General features: G+C 43.1%; 1 protein-coding gene across 1 annotated transcript in view; it reads right to left on the bottom strand.

The window, feature by feature from the left end:
* The window catches only part of cntnap2a (contactin associated protein 2a), a 245,950-nt gene that overhangs the window by 168,068 nt on the left and 50,038 nt on the right, over nt 1-27,844 (bottom strand). The gene's annotated exons all lie outside the window — the stretch shown is intronic.

The following is a 27,844-nucleotide window of genomic DNA, read 5'->3' as shown; positions in this document are numbered from 1 at the left end:
AGCCGCACACAAGCCTAAGATCACCATTGGACTCTGGAGCAGGTGAAACGCGTTCTCTGGAGTGATTAATCACGCTCACCATCTGGCAGTCCGATGGACAAATCTGGGTTTGGCGAATGCCAGGAGAACGTTACCTACCCGAATACATAGAGCCAACTGTAACGTTTGGTGGAGGAGAAATATTGGTCTGGGGCTATTTTTCAAATTTCGGGCTAGGCCCCTGAGTTCCAGTGAAGAGAAATCTTAACGCTACAGCATACAGTGACATTCTAGACGATTCTGTGCTTCCAACTTTGTGGCAACAGTTTGGGGAAGGTTTTTTCCTGTTTCAGCATGACAATGCCCCCATGCACAAAGCGAGATCCATACAGAAACGGTTTGTCGAGATTGGTGTGGACGAACATGACTGGCTTGCACCTCAACCCCATTGAACACCTTTGGGATGAATTGGAACGGCGACTGTGAGCCAGGCCTAATCGCCCAACATCAGTGCCCGACCTCACTAATGCTCTTGTAGCTGAATGGAAGCAAGTCCCCACATCAATGTTCCAACATCTAGTGGAAAGCCTCCCCAGAAGAGTGGAGGCTGTTTTAGCAGCAAAGGGGGGGGGGGGCAACTCCATATCAATACCCATGATTTTGGAATGAGATGCTCGACAAGCAGGTGTCCACATACCTTTGGTCCTGTTGTGTACATTAGTAATGTCTGTACACGTGCATAATTTTGTGTACAATCATATTTCATATTTCATGAAACACGTCCCAAATGATCACAATGACCACAAGGAAATCTGTTCATAAAGTCTGCCTCGTTTGCAGAAACACAACTTACATGCCTATACTGTGCAACACACACGCAAACAACCACCTAAAGCCACCTACAAAGCAAATTTCAAACGAATGATTGAGCCATGATCAGTGTTAACAGAAAATCTAGCAAAGTAGAGATGGGACATGTCTGCCATCTCCCTAGAGTAGCTCTGAGCTCCATTATTTCTGTCTTCTACAAGCATGCTCTTAAAACTACAGCCACTCTGATTACTTGGTAAAAGTACTTTCACTACATGTACTGTCACTATATGCACAGTACATATTTCCTTCAGTTCCGAACTATCTGTTGATGACATTAATAATGCATGTGTCCTCTGTCCTGGGGTCCCATCAACGCTCCGTCTTCCCAGCATGATATGAAATGTGTACCGTTGCGAACAACTGGATATAACTGTACTTACTGTGCTGTACCAGTCTAATTATCCACACCGATCATACCGATCACTTATGGCAGGCATTTTTGCGTTCATTAGCCTATATTAAAGAAATGTGTTTAAAATGAAATATGGGGGATTGTTAAGGCCTTTAAGAGATTAATAGGGTTCAAGTAGTAGGGTTCTACATTAATCTCTTAATGGGATAATTGATGGCTACAACCATCAAACTAGTAGCAGTAGTTTACTGGATAATAAAAAAAACTGTGGTGCACATTCATGTTATACACTGATCATTCTACTTATCATTATCACATCAATTCAGGCAATTTATCATGATATAGCTTTTTTTTCCCATATTGCCCAGTACCAGTCTATAAAACAGTACAATACAACTTTATTGTTCCTTTGTTACAGCGAACAACGGAAATGTCTTCTGCTCAGTTGTCAATCGCCCTAAACAGCACACATCACACACAGTTCAGAGGAGCACAGGGTCTGAGCTCCGTTAACCCACAACTAAAATCTTGCGTAATTTGGTCAGATTATGTTTACGTAATCTGTCTGAGAGATTACACAGGTTCAAGCCGCAGTGCAGGGCCTCTGGATGGAGAGCGTGTCTGAGGTTTAATTCAATCTATCCCAGATAAATGGGCACCACACTAGGGCTGCATGTTGACCCTATATATACAGTATACAGGTCTGACTGACAGTGCTCCAATCTGCCCAATGATAAACGTCTCATTACAATCCCCAGCATGTCGTCTGCATAGAAAAGTGGAACGTCAGCTAGATTGGAATGGCAATGACATATTTTTGGAATGTCCTTCCCTCATCCGTCTGTGTGTATGTGGATCACATTCCGACCATAAAACATCTGTCACTGGAAAACCGCTCCTGGTGAGAGGTTTAGAACCGCCACAACGGAGTGAGAATGGGGGAACATAGCAGACGTGTCCAGATTCCCTAAGAGAATGTAGATGAATAACTGACTCTTGGTACAGATCTTTAGTTATAAAACAGTTTTACCATTTTGAATGTGTATGGATCCTTAGTAATATTTCTGCAGTGTCCACCAACAGCTCTGTAATGAGGTTAGGTTACCAAGCAATACGGAAGACACAGTATATAGATCTGAAGACATTAAGCTCCTAACTAAGGATACTAAAGCGCTGCATGCCACGTTTCTACTAATTAGCTGCTCACCAGGACCTTGATTAGCTGAATCAGGTGTGTTACAATGAGGTTTGAGCTTAAGGCTGTACCCCCAATATCTCTCTAGGGGGAGTGTTGGTCACCCCTGGCCTACACGTTATTTGGTTAGATCTGATTATAACTGATTAACTCAACTGCATTATAGACAGGCTTCAAGGTGACACGTACCCTTCAGCTGCGATTAGAGAAGGACAGATAGCTATATTTATTTCCTGTTTGTGTGACGTTCAATAGGTTCTACGCCCCAGGGGTTTCCTTTAATAAGGTTCCTAATTAGTGAAAGCACACAACGACCGTTTCAAAGATGACATGTTAGAGATAAAACAGATACCTTGGCTCCATTCTGAAGACGGATAGGAGAGAAGTCTTCGCCTTCTAAGAGACGACAAAGCTGCAATTCACTTTATCTATCGCTACAAAAGAAACCAAAAATAGATAGAGACTAGACTAGACCGAGTATTGTTGCACTATCTAGACTGACAATTATAACCCTATCTAGATAAGCTACGCTCTGATTGAGTCAGCATGAAAAGAAATGTGCATTTCCCACAGGTTAAAATGCACATTCAGTGTTTCCCCCGCAGAGATAAATCAATTGAATTTAAGAAGAGAAAGACAGGCCAGGCCAACGTATTTTGAAATTACAACCTGGATGTTATTGGAACCTCTGGGGTGAGTTTATTTATGAGAGGGTGTAACTTCCAGAGGTATATTGAGTCTTTGAAGTTTGTTTTCTGCCCTTTATATCAAATTATAGAGGTGGCCTAAGGATGTTATTACCAGGGAAATACACAATATTGTCATGACAAGAAGAGATTAATTTTGATGGAGCAGGTTATATTTGTATTTTAGCTGTAATATTGTTTACACCAGAATTGCTGTACATGCTCTAATTCAAGGTAATGAAATGTTAAAAAAGCAGTTGGTTATAATCTGTGTTTATCCAAGGTGTGTGGGCAGCGAGATAACTCAATATCTAGTTGCTCTAAGAACCCATTCCATTTAAAATCTTTTAAAATTCGTATATTTTTTCTCGCCTTCAGTAAATACAACAAGATTGATTGACTCGCGCCTTTCTGGGGCTGCAATCTATTTTAACAAGCAGTGCGACTCAGAAAGGCAATTATATTTCAAAATAAATTGGAAGAGTTTATTTTGTGAGCTGGAACAGTATGTAGATTTGCAGGTTTAACTAGTGATACTGTTTCTATTACAGTACATGATGTATTTAGGCAACAGAATCTCAGCACTTGACAGATGCTAAGTGTGTGTGTGTGTGTGTGTGTGTGTGTGTTTATCTGCGCGTGTGTACAGTAATGCTATGTGTGTGTCTTTGTGTGTCTGTGTGTATGTGCGCACAAATGATTGTATTAATGAATGGACAAAGTCATCGATACCTGACACCATTCGATCATAATCACATTTGTGTATATTCCCCCCCAAGCAGACACATCGACGGCCATGAAAGAACTTCATTGGACTCCATATATCCTGAGGCTGCATTTATTGTAGCCGGGGATTTTAACAAGGCTAATCTGAAAACAAGACTCCCCAAATTCTATCAGCATATCGATTGTACTACCAGGGCTGGCAAAACCCTAGACCACTGTTATTCTAACTTCCGCGACGCATATAAGGCCCTCCCCCGCCCTCCTTTCGGAAAAGCTGACCACGATTCCATTTTGTTGCTTCCAGCCTATAGACAGAAACTAAAACAGGAAGCTCCTGCGCTCAGGTCTGTTCAACGCTGGTCCGACCAATCAGATTCCACGCTTCATGATTGCTTCAATCACGTGGACTGGGATATGTTCCGCATTGCGGCGAACAATAACATTGATGAATACGCTGATTCGGTGTGCGAGTTTATTAACAAGTGCATCGGTGATGTTGTACCCACAGCGTCTATTAAAACATTCCCCAACCAGAAACAGTGGATTGATGGCAACAGTCGCGCAAAACTGAACGTGCGAACCACTGCGTTTAATCAGGGCAAGGTGACCGGAAACATGACCGAATACAAACAGTGTAGCTATTCCCTCTGCAAGGCAATCAACCAAGCTAAGCGTCAGTACAGAGACAAAGTAGAGTCGCAATTCAACGGCTCAGACACGAGAAGTATGTGCCAGGGTCTACAGTCAATCACGGACTACAAAAGAAAAACCCTGTTGCGGATCACAATGCCTTGCTCCCAGACAGACTAAACAACTTTTTTGCTCACTTTGAGAACAATACAGTGTCACTGACACGGCCCGCTACCAAAAGCTGCAGGCTCTCCTTCACTGTAGCCAACGTGAACATTTAAACGTGTTAACCCTCGCAAGGCTTCAGGCCCAGATGGCATCCCCGGCCGCGTCCTCAGAGCATGCGCAGACCAGCTGGCTGGTGTGTTTACAGACATATTCAATCAACCTTATCCCAGTCTGCTATTCCCTCATGCTTCAAGAGGGCCACCATTGTTCCTGTTCCCAAGAAAGCTAAGGTAACTGAGCTAAATGACTACCGCCCTGTAGCACTCACTTCCGTCATCATGAAGTGCTTTGAGAGACTAGTCAAGGACCATATCACCTCCACCCTACCTGACACCCTAGACCCACTCCAATTTGCTTACCGCCCCAATAGGTCCACAGACGACGCAATCGCCATCACTTTGCACACTGCCCTAACCCATCTGGACAAGAGGAATACCTATGTAAGAATGCTGTTCATCGATTACAGCTCAGCATTTAACACCATAGTACCCTCCAAACTCGTCATTAAGCTCGAGACCCTGGGTCTCGACCCCGCCCTGTGCAACTGAGTCCTGGACTTCCAGACGGGCCGCCCCCCAGATGGTGAGGGTAGGTAACAACATCTCCACCCCGCTGATCCTCAACACTGGGTCCCCACAAGGGTGCGTTCTCAGCCCTCTCCTGTACTCCCTGTTCACCCACGACTGCGTGGCCATGCACGCCTCCAACTCAATCATCAAGTTTGCAGACGACACTACAGTGGTAGGTTTGATTACCAACAACGACGAGACAGCCTACAGGGAGGAGGTGAGGGCCCTTGGAGTGTGGTGTCAGGAAAATATCCTCACACTCAATGTCAACAAAACGAGGAGATCAAGGAGATGATTGTGGACTTCAGGAAACAGCAGAGGGAGCAGCCCCCTATCTACATTGACGGGACAGTAGTGGAGAGGGTGGAGAGTTTTAAGTTCCTCGGCGTACACATCACGGACAAACTGAAATGGTCCACCCACACAGACAGCATGGTGAAGAATGCGCAGCAGCGCCTCTTCAACCTCAGGAGGCTGAAGAAATTCGGCTTGTCACCAAAAACACTCACACATTTTTACAGAGGCACAATCGAGAGCATCCTGTCGGGCTGTATCACCGCCTGGTACGGCAGCTGCTCTGCCCATAACCGGAAGGCTCTCCAGAGGGTAGTGAGGTCTGCACAACGTATCACCGGGTGCAAACTACCTGCCCTCCAGGACACCTACACCACCCGATGTCACAGGCAGGCCAAAAAGACTATCAAGGACAACAACCACACGAGCCACTGCCTGTTCACCCCGCTATCATCCAGAAGGCGAGGTCAGTACAGGTGCATCAAAGCGGGGACCGAGAGACTGAAAAACAGCTTCTATCTCAAGGCCTTCAGACTGTTAAACAGCCATCACTAACATTGAGTGGCTGCTGCCAACATACTGACTCAACTCCAGCCACTTTAATAATGGGAAAATGTATGTAATCAACTTATCACTAGCCACTTTATATATAATGTTTCCATACCCTACATTACTCATCTCATATGTGCGTATATACTGTACGGTATACCATCTACTGCATCTTGCCATCTTGATGTAATAAAATGTATCACTAGCCACTTTAAACAATGCCATTTTATATAATGTTCTCATACCTACATTACTCATCTCATATGTATATAGTGTACTCTATACCATCTACTGCATCTTGCCATCTTAATGTAATTGTAACGGGTGTCGTCGTCTGAAGAGGAAGAATCGGACCATTGCGCAGCGTGGTAAGTGTTCATGACTTTTATTTAAACTGAACACTAGAACAAAATAACAAAGTGCAAAACGAAACTGAAACAGTCCTATCAGGTGCAGAAAACACTAAACAGAAAACAACTACCCACAAAACACAGGTGGGAAAATGCTACCTAAGTATGGTTCCCAATCAGTGACAGCTGTCCCTGATTGAGAACCATACCCGGCCAAAACAAAGAAATACAACACATTGAAAAATTAACATAGATTGCCCACCCAATCACACCCTGACCAAACCAAACTAGAGACATAAAAAGCTCTCTAAGGTCAGGGCGTGACAGTAATGTATCACTAGCCACTTTAAACAATGCCGCTTTATATGTTTTCATAGCCTACATTACTCATCTCATATGTATATACTGTACTCTATACCATCTACTGCATCTTGCCTATGCCGTTCGGCCATCACTCATTTATATATTTTTATGTGCATGTTCGTATTCATCCCGTTACACTTGTGTGTATAAGGTAGTTGTTGTGGAATTATTAGGTTATATTACTTGTTAGCTATTACTGCATGGTCGGAACTAGAAGCACAAGCATTTCACTACACTTGCATTAACATCTGCTAACCATGTGTATGTGACAAATATAATTGATTTAATTTGATTTGATTTAAAACCTCTACAGGATCGGTGGGTCTCCAGCGGGACGGTTGAGCTAACGAGGCTAATGCGATTAGCATGAGGTTGTAAGTAACAAGAAAATTTCCCAGGACATAGACATATCTGATATTGGCAGAAAGCTTCAATTCTTGTTAATCTAACTGCACTGTCCAATTTACAGTAGCTATTACAGTGAATGAATACCATGCTATTGATTGAGGAGAGTGCACAGTTATGAACTTGAAAATGTATTAATAAACCATTAGGCACATTTGAGCAGTCTTGATACATTTTGAACAGAAATACAATGGTTCATTGGATCAGTCTAAAACTTTGCACAATACATTATGGCCTTCCTCTTGCATTTCAAAGATGGTGGCACAAAGATGATGGTTTTCTTTGTATCATCTTTTACCAGATCAAATGTGTTATTCTCTCCTACATTCATTTCACATTTCCACAAACTTCAAAGTGTTTCCTTTCAAATGGTATCAAGAACATGCATATCCTTCCTTAAGGTCCTGAGCTACAGGCAGTTAGATTTGGGTATGTCAGTTTAGGAAAACATTGAAAAAAAGGGGTGGATCCTTGGCGTCTCATGGAATTAGACAACATGCAGTTTGAGCTACTACAGGAAGTGACATTGCAGGCTAGCTCAGTGCTGCCCCCTCTCATTGAGTGACTCAGGTTGAGTTTTTATAACTTCTCTGTGCGATTTAATCGGTTCAAGTACATACATCTGGTGTATTAGAAGCAATTATTGGTACAATGATTGTCTTAAAAAGTATATATATATATATTTACATGAAGCATGACCACAAAGATTAAAACATTTTCCATTCACTATAATGGGGGTTCCTGTTTCCGCTAAGAATGCCTGCAATACTGCGGTCGGCCTTGAATTTCCGTGGCTTCAATAAGAGGGGACACATGCATTTCAAGGAATTTTATGATGACTCTACTTTCAAAAACAAACCTAGTCTGACTGGGGTAAGCCTCCCAAACAGTATTTCAATATTCTGTATGCCTGCTGAAGGTCGGGGAAATACCAGAAGATTATGCACAGCTCTCATTACAGAAAATATAGAAACAAGATAGCTATACAAATAAACACTTATATTTCTCACAACTTTGTGGATTAGTGTTTTTCCTAGAGTATTTCGGAGCGTAATAAACATTTATGTCAATCCAATAATTGTATATTGGTTTGTGGATTATAAACACACACACGCACGCACGCACGCACGCACGCACGCACGCACGCACGCACACACACACACACACACACACACACACACACACACACACACACACACACACACACACACACACACACACACACACACACACATACCAGGAGACCATAGGGTATATCGTATGGCTTTTAGTCAACAAACACACTCACTAGCCTATGAGAGGAGGGAGACACCGTGGAAATGGGAATTTATCCCATATATCGATATTTTCATTGCACTGTGAAAAATCATTTCTCCAAAATTACTCAGGCATTTTTTCTCATCAGCCTGAGAGGCCAGCCATATCAGGGGAATTTCACACAAATGTATTTATTTACTGATGCGCTGGAGAATGTGTGTATGTGTGCGTGTGTGTTTTCAATGTGTGTGTTCACACTTTGTGTGTTCATGCATATGTGTGCGGGTGTGTGTGCCTGATAAAACTAAGCCTTGATTATTTTGCTGCATATATAATGTGAGAATGAAAAGAGAACGTAGTATGGAAAAGTGAGTATTAAATAGTTTATGGACTGGCTTCATTCAACATCATCCAGTGGAAATACACACTGTAAGTACAGTGTGAAGAAAAACATTCAGAAATGTTTGTTGCGTACAGAAATAGTATATCCTCTGTCACACAATTTAGAGAAAAATTCTGGACTACAACAAGACTAGACAGAGAACTGGTTGTCAGTTGGCTAATGGGATGTCTATTTACAGTAGACACACACAATCAAATGTATTTATAAAGCCTTTTTACATCAGCAGTTGTCACAAAGTGCTTATAAAGAAACCCAGCCTCAAAACCCCAAAGTAGAAGCACGGTGGCTAGGAAAAACTCCCTAGAAAGGCAGGAACCTAGGAAGAAACCTAGAGAGGAACCAGGCTCTGAGGGGTGGCCAGGCTTCTTCTGGCTGTGCCGGGTGGAGATTATAAGAGTATATGGCCATTAATGGACAATTCCACCCAAAAACTATCTTTTGGTATTTGTTTCATCAGTCTATTGTTGATATAGTCCCAAAACGTTTTGCATGTCAGCAATCAAGTTTTCAAGATATATAACTTTCAAAATACAAAAATACAGCCGGTATGATGCATTTTGCCTCATATGATGCAAAACGCAGCATCAGATAGGGGCACGGGTCAGAAAATCTGGTGTGATCACCATTTGCCTCATACACATCTCCATCACATAGAGTTCATTAGGCTGTTGATTGTGGCCTATGGACTGTTGTCCCGCTCCTCTTCAATGGCTGTGGGAAGTTGCTGCATATTGGCGGGAACTGGAACACGCTGTCATACACATTGATCCAGAGCATCCCAAACATGCTCAATGGATGACATGTCTTGTGAGTGCAGGCCATAGAAGAACTCGGACATTTTCAGCTTCCAGAAATTGTGTACAGATCCTTGCAACATGGGGCTGTGCATTATCATGCTGAAACATGAGGTGATGGTGGGGGGTGAATGTTAAATGTGTTTCCTGTCAGGTATTTTAATTGTCTGTATTGTCTACTTGTTAAATGTTTGTAAAGTCTTCATTTGTGATTGTTTGTAATGTCTTATTAATTGGTGTTGGACCCCAGGAAGATTAGCTAACGTTACGGCGTTAGCTAATGGGGATCCTAATATATATATATATTTAATTTACGGCAATGGGCCTCAGGATCTCATCACGGTATCTCTGTTAATTGAAATTACCATCAATAAAATGCAATTGTGCTTGCCTGTCCATACCATAACCCCACCGCCACCATGGGGCACTCTGTTCACAATGTTGACATCAGCAAACCGCTCGCCCACACGACGCAAACACGTTGTCTGCCATCTGCCCAGTTGAAACTGGGATTCCTCTATGAAGAGCACACTTCTCCAGCGTGCCAGTGGTCATCGAAGGTGAACATTTGCCCACTGAAGTCAGTTATGACGCCGAACTGCAGTCAGTTCAAGACCCTGGTGAGGACGACGAGCACGCAGATGAGCTTCCCTGAGACGGTTTCTGACAGTTTGTGCATAAAATCTTCGGTTGTGCAAAGCCACATTTTCATCAGCTCTCCGGGTGGCTGGTCTCAGACGATCCCGCAGGTCAAGAAGCCGGATGTGGAGGTCCTAGGCTGGCGTGGTTACACATGGTCTGCAGTTGTGAGGCCATTGGACGTACTGTCAAATGATCTAAAACAACGCTAAAACAACGAGGCGGCTTATGGTAGAGAATTCTCTGGCAACAGCTTTGGTGAACATTCCTGCAGTCAGCATGCCAATTGCATGCTGTGGCATTGTGTTGTGTGACAAAACTGAACATTTAATCAGCTTCTTGATATGCCACACTTGTCAGGTAGATGGATTATCTTGACAAAGGATAAATGCTCACTAACAGGGATACAAACAAATTTGTGCACAAAATTTGAGATAAATAAGCTTTTTGTGGGTAAGGAACATTTATGGGATCTTTTATTTCAGCTCATGAAACATTGGACCAACACTTTACATGTTGCGTTTTACATTTTTGTTTAGTATATATCAACATGGGACTAATGAAACAAATACCAAAATATTTTTGAGTGGAGTTTTCCTTTAAGGCCAGATCATTCTACAAGATGTTCAAATGTTCATAGATGACCATCAGGGTCAAATAATAATCCCATTGGTTATAGAAGGTGCAACAGGTCAACACCTCAGGAGTAAATGCCCGTTCGGCTTTTCATAGCCGCGCATTCAGAAGTTGAGACAGCAGGTGAGAGAGAGAGAGAGAGAGAGAGAGAGAGAGAGAGAGAGAGAGAGAGAGAGGGTCAGAACAGCAGTTTCCACAACTCTCTGACAGCAAAGTGTCAAGTCAACTGTTTTCTGCTGGCTGCCTTGAGGGAACAGACTAGCATCTGCCTCTGACAGGCCTTTGACAGGAAAGAAAGAGATAGGAGGAGGGGGGGAAGAGGGAAATGGGGGGGTGGCAGAGAGAGAGAACGGGGAAGAGAGAGACAGACTCAGGTAGGAGGAATATGAGTGCTAGAAGGGAAGGGGGAGACAGGGAGCGAGGGAAGACAGAGAGGGAGAAGTCACTAAAGGGATACAAGACTCAGTTACACAGCCAAAACCAGACATGTGAAGCTATCAAAGACCAATGGGAAAGGTACACCTAAGTTACTTTCCTCTCCTTTAGTCCCCTTCCTTCATGTCATTTTCTCTCTGGTTATTTTCTCTCTGGCTCCAACAGCCTCTGAGACGGGATCAAAAGGGCTGTCATGATTCAAACCCCCTGATGTTCACAGACAGAGAGTGGAAGAAAGAGGGATAGAGAAAGAATCAGAGATGGGAGGGACTTGGACGGAGGGAGATGAATATGCAGAGAGGGGGAAGAGAGGGTGGGGGAGAGAGAGGGATAGAGAAAGAGTCAGAGATGGGAGGGACTTGGACGGAGGGAGATGAATAGGAAATGCCGACTAGCTCTCACAGTCTCACTGCAGAATTAAGACATTCATTCACGTTTTACAAACGTCACATTTTAAAGTGCTTTTGTTGCTCCTGCTGCTATGTATCGTTCCAATTCTCCAAATGTCAAAATTCTATGTTAAGGGTTAAGTTTAGGCACTAATTCTGAATGGTGAAGGTAAGGGTTAGCGTTTGGGATAGGGTTAAAACATGAAGTTTAGGCACTCCTGAATGGTAGAGGTAAGGGTTAAGGTTGGAGTTAGGATTAAAACCAGTGTCCACGACTGGGATCGAACACGCAACCTTCTGATTCAAAGTCATGGGATAACCCAGTCACCACCCCGTCCACAACGCCCTAGCAAAACCCAAGCCTACTTGACGGTAATAGTTGACAGGCGTGTTGAGCGGAGGGATAATGCCGGGGGAACAGTTGAGGACATGGTTAATGACACATTGACAGACCTGGGTTAGCTGTGTTATTGGACTGTCCTACTCATTGGACTTCTGAGACCACACACACCTGACTGAAGGACTCAGTGCTGATATAAGAGATGTAGTCATAGGTAGTCAACATGACTGGGAGAAACTATAGGGGTGACTGGCTGGATATAACCCTCCTTCCTCATCCTCGTCCTCCTCCTTCCGTCTCCTCCTCCTCCACCTCTTCCTCTCTCATCTTCTCCCGTTCTGCTTCCGTTCCTTCTCGTCTTCCTACACCCCACCACCCATCCACCCAGTCATCCTCTGTTCCTCCATCTCTCTCTGTCTGGATGAAAGCAGACACACCTTCTTGCTCTTCTCGGCATGGGGCAGGGAACAGCGTTACAAAGGACTGGATGTGCCTGTCCCTCTAACACCGACACACACCGACTCTTTACCGAACCATGTGTGTATGCGTTGCTGCTACAGCGAGGAGAACGTTTGGACCCAGATTCCACAGCACACAGTGTTCTTTGGTTTATCTGACTGAGCACAGTCCTTGAAGTGTGAAAGAAGTGACCGAGAAAGTGAAGTAATATTCCATTTTGTAGCTCAATGTGAAACAACACAGACGGATGTAAAAATACATTAAAAGAGGTCAATTTGGCTTGATCCTTTTTTTACCTCTCTGTACCACTCCTTTAACTCTCTCTTTATTTGTTCTCTAGTCCCCCCTCTCTCTCTGTTCCATCGTTCATTAATAGAAAGAGAGGAATGAAAGAAGCCTAATGGTGGTTGCACATAGAGTTAGTCGTGGCAGTGCTGCTAATGTACTACATTTCACACACGTCTCTCTCTCTCTCTCTCTCTCTCTCTCTCTCTCTCTCTCTCTCTGTCTCTCTCTCTGTCTCTCTCTCTGTCTCTCTCTCTCTCTGTCTCTCTCTCTCTCTCTGTCTCTCTCTCTCTCTGTCTCTCTCTCTCTCTCTCTGTCTCTCTCTCTCTCTGTCTCTCTCTCTCTCTCTCTCTCTCTGTCTCTCTCTCTCTCTGTCTCTCTCTCTCTCTGTCTCTGTCTGTCTCTCTCTCTCTCTCTGTCTGTGTCTCTGTCTCTCTCTGTCTGTCTCTGTCTGTCTGTCTCTCTCTCTCTCTCTCTCTAAAGATCAGGTTGCCTTCAGCTTCTCTCAACTAATGAGGCGACAACTGTGATGAGAATGTGTGTGTGCGTGCGTTTGCGTGCACGTGTGTGTGGAGCGGCAGGTAGCTTAGCGGTTAAGAGTGTTGGGCAAATAACCGAAAGGTGGAAAATCTGTTGATGTGACCTTGAGCAAGGCACTTAAACCTAATTGCTCCTGTAAGTCTCTCTGGATAAGAGTGTCTGCTGAATGTGCTGAATGTGTGTGATAGCTGCTATCTGATGCGTCTCATTGTGCAGCAATACTGGGCAGCTTTTCAACTTTTCCACAGTACGAGCCAAAAGTCAAGAACTTTCTCTCTCTGGATGTGTCAGGCTATTTGGCAAAAGGGCTTGTCTCCTGTTACAGTTCTGGTGTCAGCTTTACAGTCATCAAACTGGAGACTGCATCCCCCCTTCCCTGTCTTCCTCTCCCCCCTCCCTTACCAAACCAAAGGTCAACATGATCAGCTGTTACAGCCCAAATCAGTCCCCTTAGTCTCCTCCTTCATTCCTTCCTTCCGTGTCATCCCTCGTTCACTTGCCTCCTCTCCTCTCTCCTGCTCTTTAAACAAGGCTGAAATAGACTCTACTAAAGGAACAGATGGGAAAGTGCTCAATAAAAGAGAGAGATTACAATACCCTCTGAGATTATAGGGACACAGGGAGAGGAGAAGAGGAGAAGTGGAGAGGAGAAGAGAAGCGGAGAAGAGAAGGGGAGAAGAGGAGAGAAGACAAGAGGAGAAGAGAAGAGGAGAGGAGAAGAAAAGGGGAGAAGAGGAGAGGAGAAGAGAAGCAGAGAAAGGCAGAAGAGGAGGGGAGAAGAGGAGAGGAGAAGAGGAGAGGAGAAGAGGAGAGGACAAAAGGAGAGGAGAAGACGAGAAGAGAAGAGGAGAAGAGGAGAGGAGGAGAGGACAAAAGGAGAGGAGAAGAGGAGAAGAGGAGAGGAGAAGGGGAGAAGGGGAGAAGAGGAGAAGAGGAGAGGAGAAAAGGAGAAGATGACAAAAGGAGAAGAGAAGATGAGAAGAGAAGAGGAGGAGGAGAAGAGGACAGGAGAAGAGGAGAGGAGAAAAGGAAAAGACGACAAAAGGAGAGAAGAGGAAAAGAGAAGAGGAGAAAAGTAGAGGAGAAGCAGAGAAGAGGAGAGGAGAATAGAAGAGAAGAGAAGAGGAGAGGAGAGGAGAAGTGGAGAGGAGAAAAGGAGAAGAGAAGAGAAGAGAAGAGGAGAAAAGGAGAAGAGAAGCGGAGAGGAAAAGAGAAGAGAAAAGGAGAAGAGAAGAGGAGAGGAGAAGAGGAGAGGAGAAGAGAAGCGGAGAAGAGAAGGGGAGAAGAGGAGAGGAGAAGAGAAGAGGATAAGTGAAGGGCAGAAGAGGAGAGGAGAAGAGAAGGGGAGAAGAGGAGAAGAGACGAGGAGAAGAGGAGAGGACAAAAGGAGAGGAGAAGGGAAGAGGATAAGAGGAGAAGATGACAAGAGGAGAAGAGGATAGGAGAAGAGGATAGGAGAAGAGGAGAAAAGGAGAAGACGACAAAGGGAGAGGAGAAGAGGAGAAGAGAAGGGGAGAAGAGTAGAGAAGAGGAGAGAATAAGAGAACAGGAGAGGAGAGGAGAAGAGAACAGGAGAAGAGAAGAGGAGAGAAGAGAAGAGGAGAGAAGAGAAGAGGAGAAGAGAAGAGGAGAAGAGGAGTGGAGAAGAGGAGAGGAGAAGAGAAGAGGAGAAGAAGAGGAGAAAAGGAGAAGACAACAAAAGGAGAGGAGAAGAGGAGAAGAGAAGAGGAGAAGAGTAGAGGAGAAGGGGAGGAGATGAGAGGAGAAGAGAAGAGGAGAAGGGGAGAAGATGAGAAGGGGAGAAGAGGAGAGGAGAAGAGGAGAGGAGAAGAGGAGAAGAGAAGAGGAGAGGAGAAGAAAAGAAAAGAGAAGAGAAGAGGAGAGGAGAAGAGGAGAAGAGGAGAGAAGGGGAGGGGAGATGAGAAGAGGAGAAGAGGAGAGGAGAGGAGAGGAGGAGAAGAGAAGAGGAGAAGAGGAGAGGAGAGGAGAAGAGGAGAAGAGGAGATGAGAAGGGGAGAAGAGGAGAGGAGAAGAGAAGAGGAGAGGAGAGGAGAAGAGAAGAGAAGAGGAGAAGAGGAGAAGGGGAGAAGAGGAGAGGAGAAGAGGAGAGGAGAAGAGAAGAGAAGAGAAGAGGAGAAGAGAAGAGGAGAGGAGAAGAGAAGAGAAGAGGATAGTGTTTAATGAAAGGAAGAGGAGAGAGAGATAGTGATTAATGAAAGGACAAGGAGAGAAATAGTGATTAATGAAAGGAAATTGAGAGAGAGAATGAGAGTGATTAATGAAAGGAAGAGGAGAGAAAGAGATAGTGATTAATGAAAGGAAGAGAGAGATTGAGAGTGATTAATGAAAGGAAGAGGAGAGAGAGAGTGATTAATGAAAGGAAATTGAGAGAGATAATGAGAGTGATTAATGAAAGGAAGAGGAGAGAAAGAGATAGTGATTAATGAAAGGACAAGGAGAGAGAGAGTGATTAATGAAAGGAAATTGAGAGAGAGAGAATGAGAGTGATTAATGAAAGGAAGAAGAGAGAAAGAGATAGGGATTAATGAAAGGAAGATGAGAGAGAGATAGTGATTCATGAAAGGAAGAGAGAGAATGAGAGTGATTAATGAAAGGAATAGGAGAGAAAGAGAGTGAGAGTGAGAGTGTTTAATGAAAGGAAAATGAGAGAGATATAGTGATTAATTAAAGGAAGAGGAGAGAGAGATAGTGATTCACCTCTAGTGGTGTGGGGGCTGTGCTTTGGCAGAGTGGGTGGGGTTATATCCTTCCTGTTTGGCCCTGTCCGGGGGTTTCTTCGGATGGGGCCACAGTGTCTCCTGACCGCTCCTGTCTAAGCCTCCAGTATTTATGCTGCAGTAGTTTATGTGTCGGGGGGCTAGGGTCAGTTGGTTATACCTGGAATACTTCTCCTGTCTTATCCAGTGTCCTGGGTGAATTTAAGTATGCTCTCTCTAATTCTCTCGTTCTCTCTTTCTCTCTGAGAACCTGAGCCCTAGGACCATACGTCAGGACTACCGGGCATGCTGACACCTTGCTGTCCCCAGTCCGCCCGGCCTTGCTGCTATTCCAGTTTCAACTGTTTCTGCCTGCGGTTATGAAACCCCTACCTGTCCCAGACCTGCTGTTTTCAACTCTTAATGATCGGCTATGAAAAGCCAACTGAGATTTATTCCTGATTATTATTTGACCATGCTTGTCATTTATGAACATTTTGAAAATCTTGGCTCTCTCTAATTTTCTCCTTCTCTCTTTCTCTCGGAGGACCTGAGCCCTAGGACCATACGTCGGGACTACCGGCCGTGGTGACTCCTTGCTGCCCCCAGTCCGCCTGGCCTTGCTGCTATTCCAGTTTCAACTCTTCTGCCTGCGGTTATGGAACCCCTACCTGTCCCAGACCTGCTGTTTTCAACTCTTAATGATCGGCTATGAAAAGCCAACTGAGATTTATTCCTGATTATTATTTGACCATGCTTGTCATTTATGAACATTTTGAAAATCTTGGCTCTCTCTAATTTTCTCCTTCTCTCTTTCTTTCTCTCGGAGGACCTGGGCCCTAGGACCATGCGTCGGGACTGCCGCCCGTGGTGACTCCTTGCTGTCCCCAGTCCGCCTGGCCTTGCTGCTATTCCAGTTTCAGCTGTTCTGCCTGCGGTTATGGAACCGCCACCTGTCCCAGACCTGTTGTTTTTTAACTCTTAATGATCAGCTATGAAAAGCCAACTGAAAATTATTCATGATTATTATTTGACCATGCTTGTCACTTATGAACATTTTTGAACATCTTGGCATAGTTCTGTTATAATCTCCACCCGGCACAGCCAGAAGAGGACTGGCCACCCCTCATAGCCTGGTTCCTCTCTAGGTTTCTTCCTAGGTTTTGGCCTTTCTAGGGAGTTTTTCCTAGCCACCGTGCTTCTACACCTGCATTCTAGCTGTTTGGGGTTTTAGGCTGGGTTTCTGTACAGCACTTCGAGATATTATCTGATGTACGAAGGGCTATATAAAATAAAATTGATTGATTGATTGATTGATTGATTGATTCGTGAAAGGAAGAGGAGAGACAGATAGTGATTAATGAAAGGAAGAGGATAGAGAGAGAGAGTGATTAATGAAACGAAGAGGAGAAAGAGAGAATAGGAGTGTTTAATGAAAGAAAGAGGAGAGAGTGAGTGATAAATGAAAGGAAGAGGAGAGAGATAGTGATTAATGAAAGGAAGAGGAGAGAGAGATAGTGAGTAATTAAAGGAAGAGGAGAGAGTGAGTGATTAATGAAAAGAAGAGGAGAGAAAGATAGTGATTAATGAAAGGAAGATGAGCGAGAGAGAGAATAGGAGTGTTTAATGATATGAAGAGGAGAGAGAGATAGTGATTAACGAAAGGAAGAGGAGAGAGAGCTAGTGATTAATTAAAGGAAGGGAGAGAGAATGAGAGTGTTTAATGAAAGGAAGAGGAGAGAGAGATAGTGTGATTAATGAAAGGAAGAGGAGAGAGAGAGGAAATGAGTGTTTAATGAAAGGAAGAGGAGAGAGAGATAGTGATTAAAACTTCTACTTGCACACAATCCCGGATCCGGGAGCACCCCCATCAGTAAAAAAGATGACTAGCATAGCCTAGCATAGCGTCACAAGTAAATACTAGCATCTAAATATCATTAAATCACAAGTCCAAGACACCAGATGAAAGATACACAGCTTGTGAATCCAGCCATCATTTCTGATTTTTAAAATGTTTTACAGGGAAGACACAATATGTAAATCTATTAGCTAACCACGATAGCAAAAGACACAACTTTTTTTTCCACCATTTTTTTCCTGCATAGGTAGCTATCACAATTTCGACCAAATAAAGATATAAATAGCCACTAACCAAGAAACAACTTCATCAGATGAAAGACTGATAACATATTTATTGTATAGCATATGTTTTGTTAGAAGAATTTGCATATTTCAGGTATAAATCATAGTTTACCATTGCAGCCACCATCACAACTCTCACCAAAGCAACTAGAATAACTACAGAGACCAACGTGAATTACCTAAATACTCATCATAAAACATTTATGAAAAATACACAGTGTACAGCAAATGAAAGACAAAGATCTTGTGAATCCAGCCAATATTTCAGATTTTTTAAGTGTTTTACAGCGAAAACACAATATAGCATTATATTAGCTTACTACAATAGCCAACCACACAACAGCATTGATTCAAGCCAACAATAGCGATAACGAATAAACCAGCAAAAGATATTACGTTTTTCACTAACCTTCTCAAACTTCTTCAGATGACAGTCCTATAACATCATATTACACAATATATATAGAGTTTGTTCGAAAATGTGCATATTTAGCAGCACAAATCGTGGTTATACAATGAGAATAGTAGCCAAGCTGCCAACAATATGTCGGGAGAAATCTTGGGAGAGGCACCTAATCTAATCAGTAACTAAATTTAAACTTGACTAAAAAATACAGGTTGGACAGCAAATGAAAGATACATTAATTCTTAATGCAATCGCTGTGTTAGATTTTTAAAATTAACGTTACTACGACATACAGCGTGCGTTAACGCGAGACCGCACCGAAATTAATGGGGGAATATGAGTTTTACATTTTTCAACAGAACAACGAATTAACATCATAAATAGTTCTTACTTTTTGATGAGCTCCCATCAGAATCTTGGGCAAGTTGTCCTTTTTCCAAAAGAATCGTTGCTCGGTTGTAGATTGTCGCCTTCAACGTTGGAATTAGCAGTAAACATTAGCCATGTGGGCCAGACGTGCCCAACTCCCTAGAACGCAGCACAAATAAATACCCGAAAATCGCAATATACTGATATAAACTGATATAACTCGGTTTAAAATAACAACATTATGATGTCTTTAACACCTATATCGAATAAAATCAGAGCCGGATATATCTAAGGGCTATCACGGGAGCTTTCTAGAACGCCATCCTGAGGTCTGTCTTGCGTCATGGCGAAGGGAAGAAAGACAGGACCCCACGTTGCCAGCCCATTTATAAGGCCTCAGATCTGCCTAGCAACTCCATTTCAATTCTCACTATTTGCTGACATCCAGGGTAAGGCGTATGCAGTGCATCTCAACCAATAGAAGACATGCAAATTAATAAACCGACTTCAGAACAGCCTGCAGATTTCAGATTTCTCACTTCCTCATAGGAAAATTGCTCCAACTCGAGTTCTGTTTTACTCACAGATATAATTCAAAACGGTTTTAGAAACTAGAGAGTGTTTTCTATCCAATAGTAATAATAATATGCATATTGTACGAGCAAGAATTGAGTAGGCAGTTTAATTTGGGAACGAAATTATTACAAAGTGCAAACAGCACCCCCTATTGAGAAAAGGTTTTAATGAAAGGAAGAGAGCGATACAGTGATTAATGAAAGGAAGAGGAGAGAGATAGTGATTAATGAAAGGAAGTGGAGAGAGAGAATGAGAGTGTTTAATGAAAGGAAGAGGAGAGAGATAGTGATTAATGAAAGGAAGATGAGAGAGAGATAGTGATTAATGAAAGCAAGAGGAGAGAGAGAATGAGAGTGTTTAATGAAAGGAAGAGGAGAGAGAGATAGTGATTAATTAAAGGAAGAGGAGAGAGAGAGAGAGATTAATGAAAGGTCGAGGAGAGAGATAGTGTTTAATGAAAGGAAGAGGAGAGAGAGAGATTAATGAAAGGAAGAGGAGAGAGAGAGAATATAAGTGTTTAATGAAAGGAAAAGGAGAGATAGTGATTAATGATAGGAAGATGAGAGAGAGATAGTGATTAATGAAAGGAAGAGGAGAGAGAATGAGAGTGTTTAATGAAAGGAAGAGGAGAGAGAGATAGTGATTAATGAAAGGAAGAGGAGAGAGCGAGAGAATGGAAAAGAAGACACACCTCATAGAGAGAGAAAATTGAAAAAGGGGAAAATTCTTAGAGGATAAATTACCTCTTGTTGATGTCCACAGGAGGACTGTCTGGGGTCGATGGGAACACATAGGATCTGAGACCACACACACACACACACATACACACACACCCCTCTCATCTTATCAAATCTTTAATATGGATTGGTTCATTTCCCCGGAGATGGATTACATCGCCTCTCTCACTACTCCATTGTCCGACATCTCGACTGATAGAGAAAGAGATAGAGAGAGGTAGGGGAATGAGAGTGAGAGAGAGATATAGATGAAGAGAAGGAGAGGGAGAAAGAGAGAGAGGGAGACGTGCGAGAAAGAAAGATAGAAGACCAAGAGAGGAAGTGGGCCTACAAAGGAGAAATGCATTTCAGCACACTAACTAGCTTGTTAGGAGAAAAGGGAGAGGGAGAGAAAAGAGAGCTTTTTAAATGACTCATTTCATGTAGTTAGTGTGTGTTGTGGGTGACTGAAGTCTAATCCAAGTAATTGTAGCTGAAGGTTCTACGGCCTAACCACTACTGACAGGTGTTTTGTGTTCGTTTAGAGTCAAGGAACACAGGAAACCATTAATTGAGTAAAGACTAGAGGAGTGTTAATAGACAGAAAGAGAGAGATAGAGAGAGATCTTTTGGCAATGTTAACATATGTTTCCCACGCCAATAAAGCCCCTTGAATTGAATTGAATTGAATTGAGAGAGAGAGAGAGAGAGAGAGAGAGAGAGAGAGAGAGAGAGAGAGAGAGAGAGAGAGAGAGAGAGAGAGAGAGAGAGAGAGAGAGAGAGAGAGAGAGAGAGAGAGAGAGAGAGAGAGAGAGAGAGAGAGAGAGAGAGAGAGAGAGAGAAGAGAGAGAGAGAGAGGCCCAGCACATAGTGGGTTAAATACTGTAAGGCTTTTTTAATAGGAATAGGTTTGGAATTAACATTAAGCCATTTCCATATTATTCAGAAAGCACAGAGTGTAGCTAGCTTGTCAACAACACTCTGCCTTAGCTCTGTGACAAACTAACTGCATGCCAATACATGAATACACTTCAAACTAGAAATAACATGTCCTTGTAGAACAAGACAGGAAGCTTGTGGGTTGATCAAAAGACACGAGAAATACGTTCATAACATTAGCCTTGGCCTGGATGGGGAAAGAACAGAGCTTCCTAATTTAAAACACAGCGGAGAGAAACGCTTTTAAAGCCTCCACTGTCAATATGGCATCATTCTAATATAAAACTCAAGTTTCCAGACCTTGACCTCAGTGTATTTCCCAGCAGGGCATTGGGCTAAAAGGTTTGTTAACATCATCTATAGGGAAGCATTTCCAATTAGCAGTAGTGACCAACTCCCTGTCAACAGACATGAGGAGAACAGACACTAGGTCGTCATGTCATTACTGGAATGTGTCTGCCTGTACGTCACTCTGTCTGTTGTTCAATATCTGACCACAGCGTCTTCACCCCCAATAGTCTCTAAATTATTTTCTCCTGCAGAGCTCAATGTGATCACCACATTACATATGGCCCCTAGTGTGTGTGTGTGTGTGTGTGTGTGTGTGTGTGTGTGTGTGTGTGTGTGTGTGTGTGTGTGTGTGTGTGTGTGTGTGTGTGTGTGTGTGTGTGTGTGTGTGTGTGCGCATGGTTTGTCTATACATTCCTTAAGCTTCAGGTCCTTTAACAGCATCAAAGTCCATCTGGTATCCGGGTCACCTTGATCTCTCTACCCCCCTGAATAATGTACAATCCAAAATATCATGTAAAGTACACAACATACATATTTATTTATGCCCTTAAATGCACACACACACGGATACGCAAACGCACACGCACACGCACACGCACGCACACGCACACACCACACACACACACACACACACACACACACACACACACACACACACACACACACACACACACACACACACACACACACACACACACAGCGTGGTCCTTTCAGAAGCTACTCTCTTGACATCCAGTACAGTTAACATCCAGTACAGTTGACAACCAGTACAGTTGACATTCAGTACAGTTGATATTCAGTACAGGTAACATCCAGTACAGTTGACATTCAGTACAGTTGATATTCAGTACAGTTGACATCCAGTACAGTTGACATTCAGACAGTTGACAACCAGTACAGTTGACATCCAGTACAGTTGACATTCGAACAGTTGACAACCAGTACAGTTGACAACCAGTACAGTTGACATTCAGACAGTTGACAACCAGTACAGTTGACATCCAGTACAGTTGACATTCAGACAGTTGACAACCAGTACAGTTGACATCCAGTACAGTTGACATTCGAACAGTTGACAACCAGTACAGTTGACAACCAGTACAGTTGACATTCAGACAGTTGACAACCAGTACAGTTGACAACCAGTACAGTTGACATTCAGACAGTTGACAACCAGTACAGTTGACATTCAGACAGTTGACAACCAGTACAGTTGGCATTCGAACAGTTGACAACCAGTACAGTTGACAACCAGTACAGTTGACATTCAGACAGTTGATATTCAGTACAGTTAACATCCAGTACAGTTGACATTCGAACAGTTGACAACCAGTACAGTTGACATTCAGTACAGTTGACATTCAGACAGTTGACATTCAGACAGTTGACAACCAGTACAGTTGAAATTCCGTACAGTTGACAACCAGTACAGTTGACATCCAGTACAGTTGACATCCAGTACAGTTGACAACAAGTACAGTTGACATTCGAACAGTTGACAACCAGTACAGTTGACAACCAGTGCAGTTGACATCCAGTACAGTTGACATTCAGTGCAGTTGACAACCAGTACAGTTGACATCCAGTAAAGTTGACATTCAGTACAGTTGACATTCAGACAGTTTCTATTCAGTACAGTTGACAACCAGTACAGTTGATATTCAGACAGTTAACATCCAGTACAGTTGATATTCAGTACAGTTAACATTCAGACAGTTGACATTCAGACAGTTGACAACCAGTACAGTTGACATTCAGACAGTTGACAACCAGTACAGTTGACAACCACTACAGTTGACAACAAGTACAGTTGACAACCAGTACAGTTGACATCCAGTACAGTTGACATTCAGTACAGTTGACAACCAGTACAGTTGACATTCAGTACAGCTGATTTTCAGTACAGTTGACATTCAGACAGTTGACAACCAGTACAGTTGACAACCAGTACAGTTGACATTCAGACAGTTGACATCTAGTACAGTTGACATCCAGCACAGTTGACATTCAGTACAGTTGATATTCAGTACAGTTGATATTCAGTACAGTTGACACCCAGTATAGTTGACATCCAGTACAGTTGACATTCAGACAGTTGACAACCAGTACAGTTGACATCCAGTACAGTTGACATTCAGTACAGTTGACATTCAGACAGTTGACATTCAGTACAGTTGACAACCAGTACAGTTGACATTCAGTACAGCTGATTTTCAGTACAGTTGACATCCAGTACAGTTTGAGCTTCCTCATCTTCAATACTAGACCCTTAAATGTTCTCTTCAATAGTTCACACTCCAACTTCTGAATAATTAGCTAACACATCATCCTCTGGACTGCTTGTTCTGGGTCCTTTCTTCTTTACAGAGAGCTCTGTGTGTGTGTGTGTGTGTGTGTGTGTGTGTGTGTGTGTGTGTGTGTGTGTGTGTGTGTGTGTGTGTGTGTGTGTGTGTGTGTGTGTGTGTGTGCACTGCAGCCATAAGTGCCTATGGATGAATACCACATACTTTGTGACTTCACAGACCAATTAATTATTTGTACATTTGGTGTATGGATAAAGATACTAAATGAATGTATTGATACTGTATGTATTGATTACCAACTTAATTCATTATTGGCTGATCATGGCGTTTGTAACGACAGAGTAGTGGGTTTGACTCCCGTGACCACTCATATGTAAAATGTACACACGCATGACTGTTAGTGGCTTTAGATAAAAGTGTCTGCTAAATGGCATGCATTATTATTATTTAGCTTTTGATGCAGTCTGTATTTGGACTAGCTGTAGGTTCACCTCATACAATGTCCTCCAGCCTTCATCTGATAAACTGACACTAACAAAATGCTTGTAGAACTACAGAAGGCAAGATCATGAGTTGAGAAACCATGTAGGCGTGAAACAGCGTTTTTTTTTTTGAGAGTGTGTGTAACGATGTGCGCTGAGAGTCGGGAAGCAAGTTCAGGGAGTGTTTTAATCAATAAACACAACACAAAACAAGAAACACGACCAACGCACAGACTTAACACAGGAAACAGAAACCATAACGCCTGGGGAAGGAACCAAAGGGAGTGACATGCATAGGGAAGGTAATCAGGGAGGTGATGGAGTCCAGGTGAGTCTGATTACGTGACAGGTGTGCACCATAACGAGCAGCCTGGTGATCTAGAGGCCGGAGAGGGAGCACACGTGACAGTGTGGGACTAGTTAGAACTGCCAAGCATTTATTAGTGCTGTTGAGTTGGGATCTCGTTCAAGGTAAATCCCAGTGGATTACCGGTGACATATTACACTGAGACTGGGAACGTTCATGGTGATATTGTTACTGTGAGAGACAGGTGGCGCAGACACACACACACACACACACACACACACACACACACACACACACACACACACACACACACACACACACACACACACACACACACACACACACACACACACACACCATGGCGGTGTGAAAGCGTCTTCTCTACTACCTGCAGTGTAAATGGTCATTTTGAACCCTTCATGAAAATGTCACAGAATCAAGATTTAGAGAACAGACAGATCCAGAGAATGAACCAGACATCCACCTTCTGTTTCCTCCCTCCCTTTATTATTTGTATGGAGGGAAAAAATGGTGGTGTTGCTAGCACCTTTTTGTTTTGGCAGACAAACATCTCAGTATGAACACTCTCAAGACCACATCCATACAGAAACCATTGACGGATTTGGTAGATTGATTTTGGTGTCAGTTTGTCTCATTAAATCAGTGATGAACCACATTAATGACAGATTAGAAGGAACTTTTGAACAGAAGTGAATGGTTGGGACACACATTGTACTAGGAACACGATGATGTATCACATCTCTGTGACATTTCCTCCTTAGCTGTAATTGACAGACTGGCAACCGCTTCAACCTTGGTGCCCTTCTTCATGTCTCTGCCCTTTACTGAAGGGTCCTGTGCTTCAGTCTCTCCTCTTTCCTCATTTCTGTCTGTTTCAACCTCTCTCCATTTCTGTCTGTTTCAACCTCCTCCACCCTATTAATCTTTATTTTGATCGTTCAGCGGACAGACGACGAGGTTGTAGACAGACCGACAAACAGGCAGACAGCGATGCTGACAGACAGACAGCGAGGCTTGAAGACAGACAGACTGACAGACAGACAGCGAGGCTTGAAGACAGACAGACTGACAGACAGGCAGACAGCGAGGATGACAGACAGACTGACAGACAGCGAGGCTTGAAGACAGACAGACTGACAGACAGACAGACAGACAGACAGACAGACAGCGAGGCTTGAAGACAGACAGACAAACAGGCAGACAGCGAAGCTGACAGACAGACAGACAGGCTGACAGAGAGGCTTGAAGACAGACAGACTGACAGACAGACAGCGAGGCTGACAGACAGAGGTTGCAGGAGCAGATTTAAAATGTCACCAAAGGTTGCATTGAAAGTAACAAACTCCCCTCACAGTCCAAACTGACTGCTGAAAAGAAGCGGCTGTGGGAGAGTTTGGACTGTGTGTGTGTGTGTGTGTGTGTGTGTGTGTGTGTGTGTGTGTGTGTGTGTGTGTGTGTGTGTGTGTGTGTGTGTGTGTGTGTGTGTGTGTGTGTGTGTGTGTGTGTGTGTGTGTGTGTTGTGTCACTCTAATTTCCGTCATACAAACTAGCAGGCAGATGTGTGGTGTAGTGGTTAGGGGATGGATCACAGACCAGAGGTCCACCTGTTCAAATCCCTGGTGTTTCAGACAGATGTCCTACCCTGGAGCAGGACACTCCCATGAGAGAGAGAGCTGTCTAAACAGGTGTTGGGTATAATCACACATTTAATTATACATAGGTGTATCCAGTCACAACAGAGTAACTGTAGTATTATACTTAAGAGACTGGGTAAACTGAACAGATATTCAATAGGAATGTGTGTGTGTTTGAGAGACTGCAGCAAGCTGTTCTTTTCGCTCTCTATCTCTGTGTGTGAACAAAAAGTCTTCAGTCTCTCTCCCCTCTTAACAGATGCCTTTCACAGTGCCCCCCCGAGGTGGCACCACAGGTTCAAAAGTGGTGTGGCAAAATGCGTATGTATTTTTTCTGTTCAGGTAAAACTCTGGGTCCTATTCGTAGGCTAGACAAAATATACATTTTATAGATAGCTTCCCTTTTCATCTGTGCTATGACTAGAGGTCTGGGGGTTTTCTTGTCGGGTCATGTGACTTGGAAACACTCCTGGCCTAAGGTGGATCAACCCCTATCAATCTACCGCAAACCTTGTTATTATTCATAAAAATGGACAAAGATGATCTTTGTTCTTTTCATTGAAAATAATATCCCCCTTTTCATGAAGTATTGAATGTCACTCATTCTATTTCACTCTGTTCTAACCAACCCTGCATTACCAGTTCATATCAGTAGGTGTCACTATGCATTATCTAGTCGAAAAAGAATGGCTCCATGATGACTGCCTCTCAAAGTTCTGCTAGAATCCATAAATTCTCTCTTTCTGCATTAGTCGTTAATCTGTTATGATTGGACAAATGTGTTAATATTGTCTGTGTAGACTGCTTTGTGGCAGAATATGTAGGTGTTTTACTTTTAAGACAGTGAAATTTGAACCACAAACATTTGTAAATAATCACCAGCAGTGAAATCATCTAATATGCTGACCATACCGAACGCATGGCGCACGCAAGCATTGAAAATAACATGTACACACACATGTTATTCAATCACGCACCCACACTGCTCGGCGCGTCAACAAGCGTCTGCCTAGCCAGGTTCTAAAATAGAACTTGCTTCTATTTGTGACGCTTAACGCACTGCAAGTCCCGCCTCTCCCATCTCCTCATTGATTTTTAGGAGCATATACCCACGTGGTTGATTGAAAGATGAATTGAGGTCCACACTCCAGTCCAGTCGGTAGAGGTAATGCACCTTAAAGTTGGTTGCCAACTGCCATATAAAGTCCAAAGAAGAAGAAGCCTAAAGGAGGAGAGATTACTAGAAAACAAACTTTTACCCTTTTATCTGTGGATTAATTGTCGGAGTAGAGGACCTTGTGCATTTCAGGTAAAATAAAAAAACAAAACCAATGTCCAAGGATAAATTTGCTGCTGTGGGGTTACAAAATCAACATGCACACGAAGGCGCACACTGGCGCAAGCGCGCGTGCAGTCTGGTCATCAGGTTAAGCTAACTTTAGTAGTTTTGTTAGCTAGCAATAGATTGGATCATTCTAGGTAGTTTTAGAGGAATACTAAACTGCTTTTATTAAGTGCTTTTATTAACACATACCTTGTTTTTCATGAACATGTTTGTTCACTCA

Source organism: Salvelinus fontinalis, chromosome 25 (genome assembly GCF_029448725.1).
Source record: "Salvelinus fontinalis isolate EN_2023a chromosome 25, ASM2944872v1, whole genome shotgun sequence".
NCBI classification, from domain to species: Eukaryota; Metazoa; Chordata; class Actinopteri; order Salmoniformes; family Salmonidae; genus Salvelinus; species Salvelinus fontinalis.
This window is presented reverse-complemented; position numbering and strand designations above follow the sequence as displayed.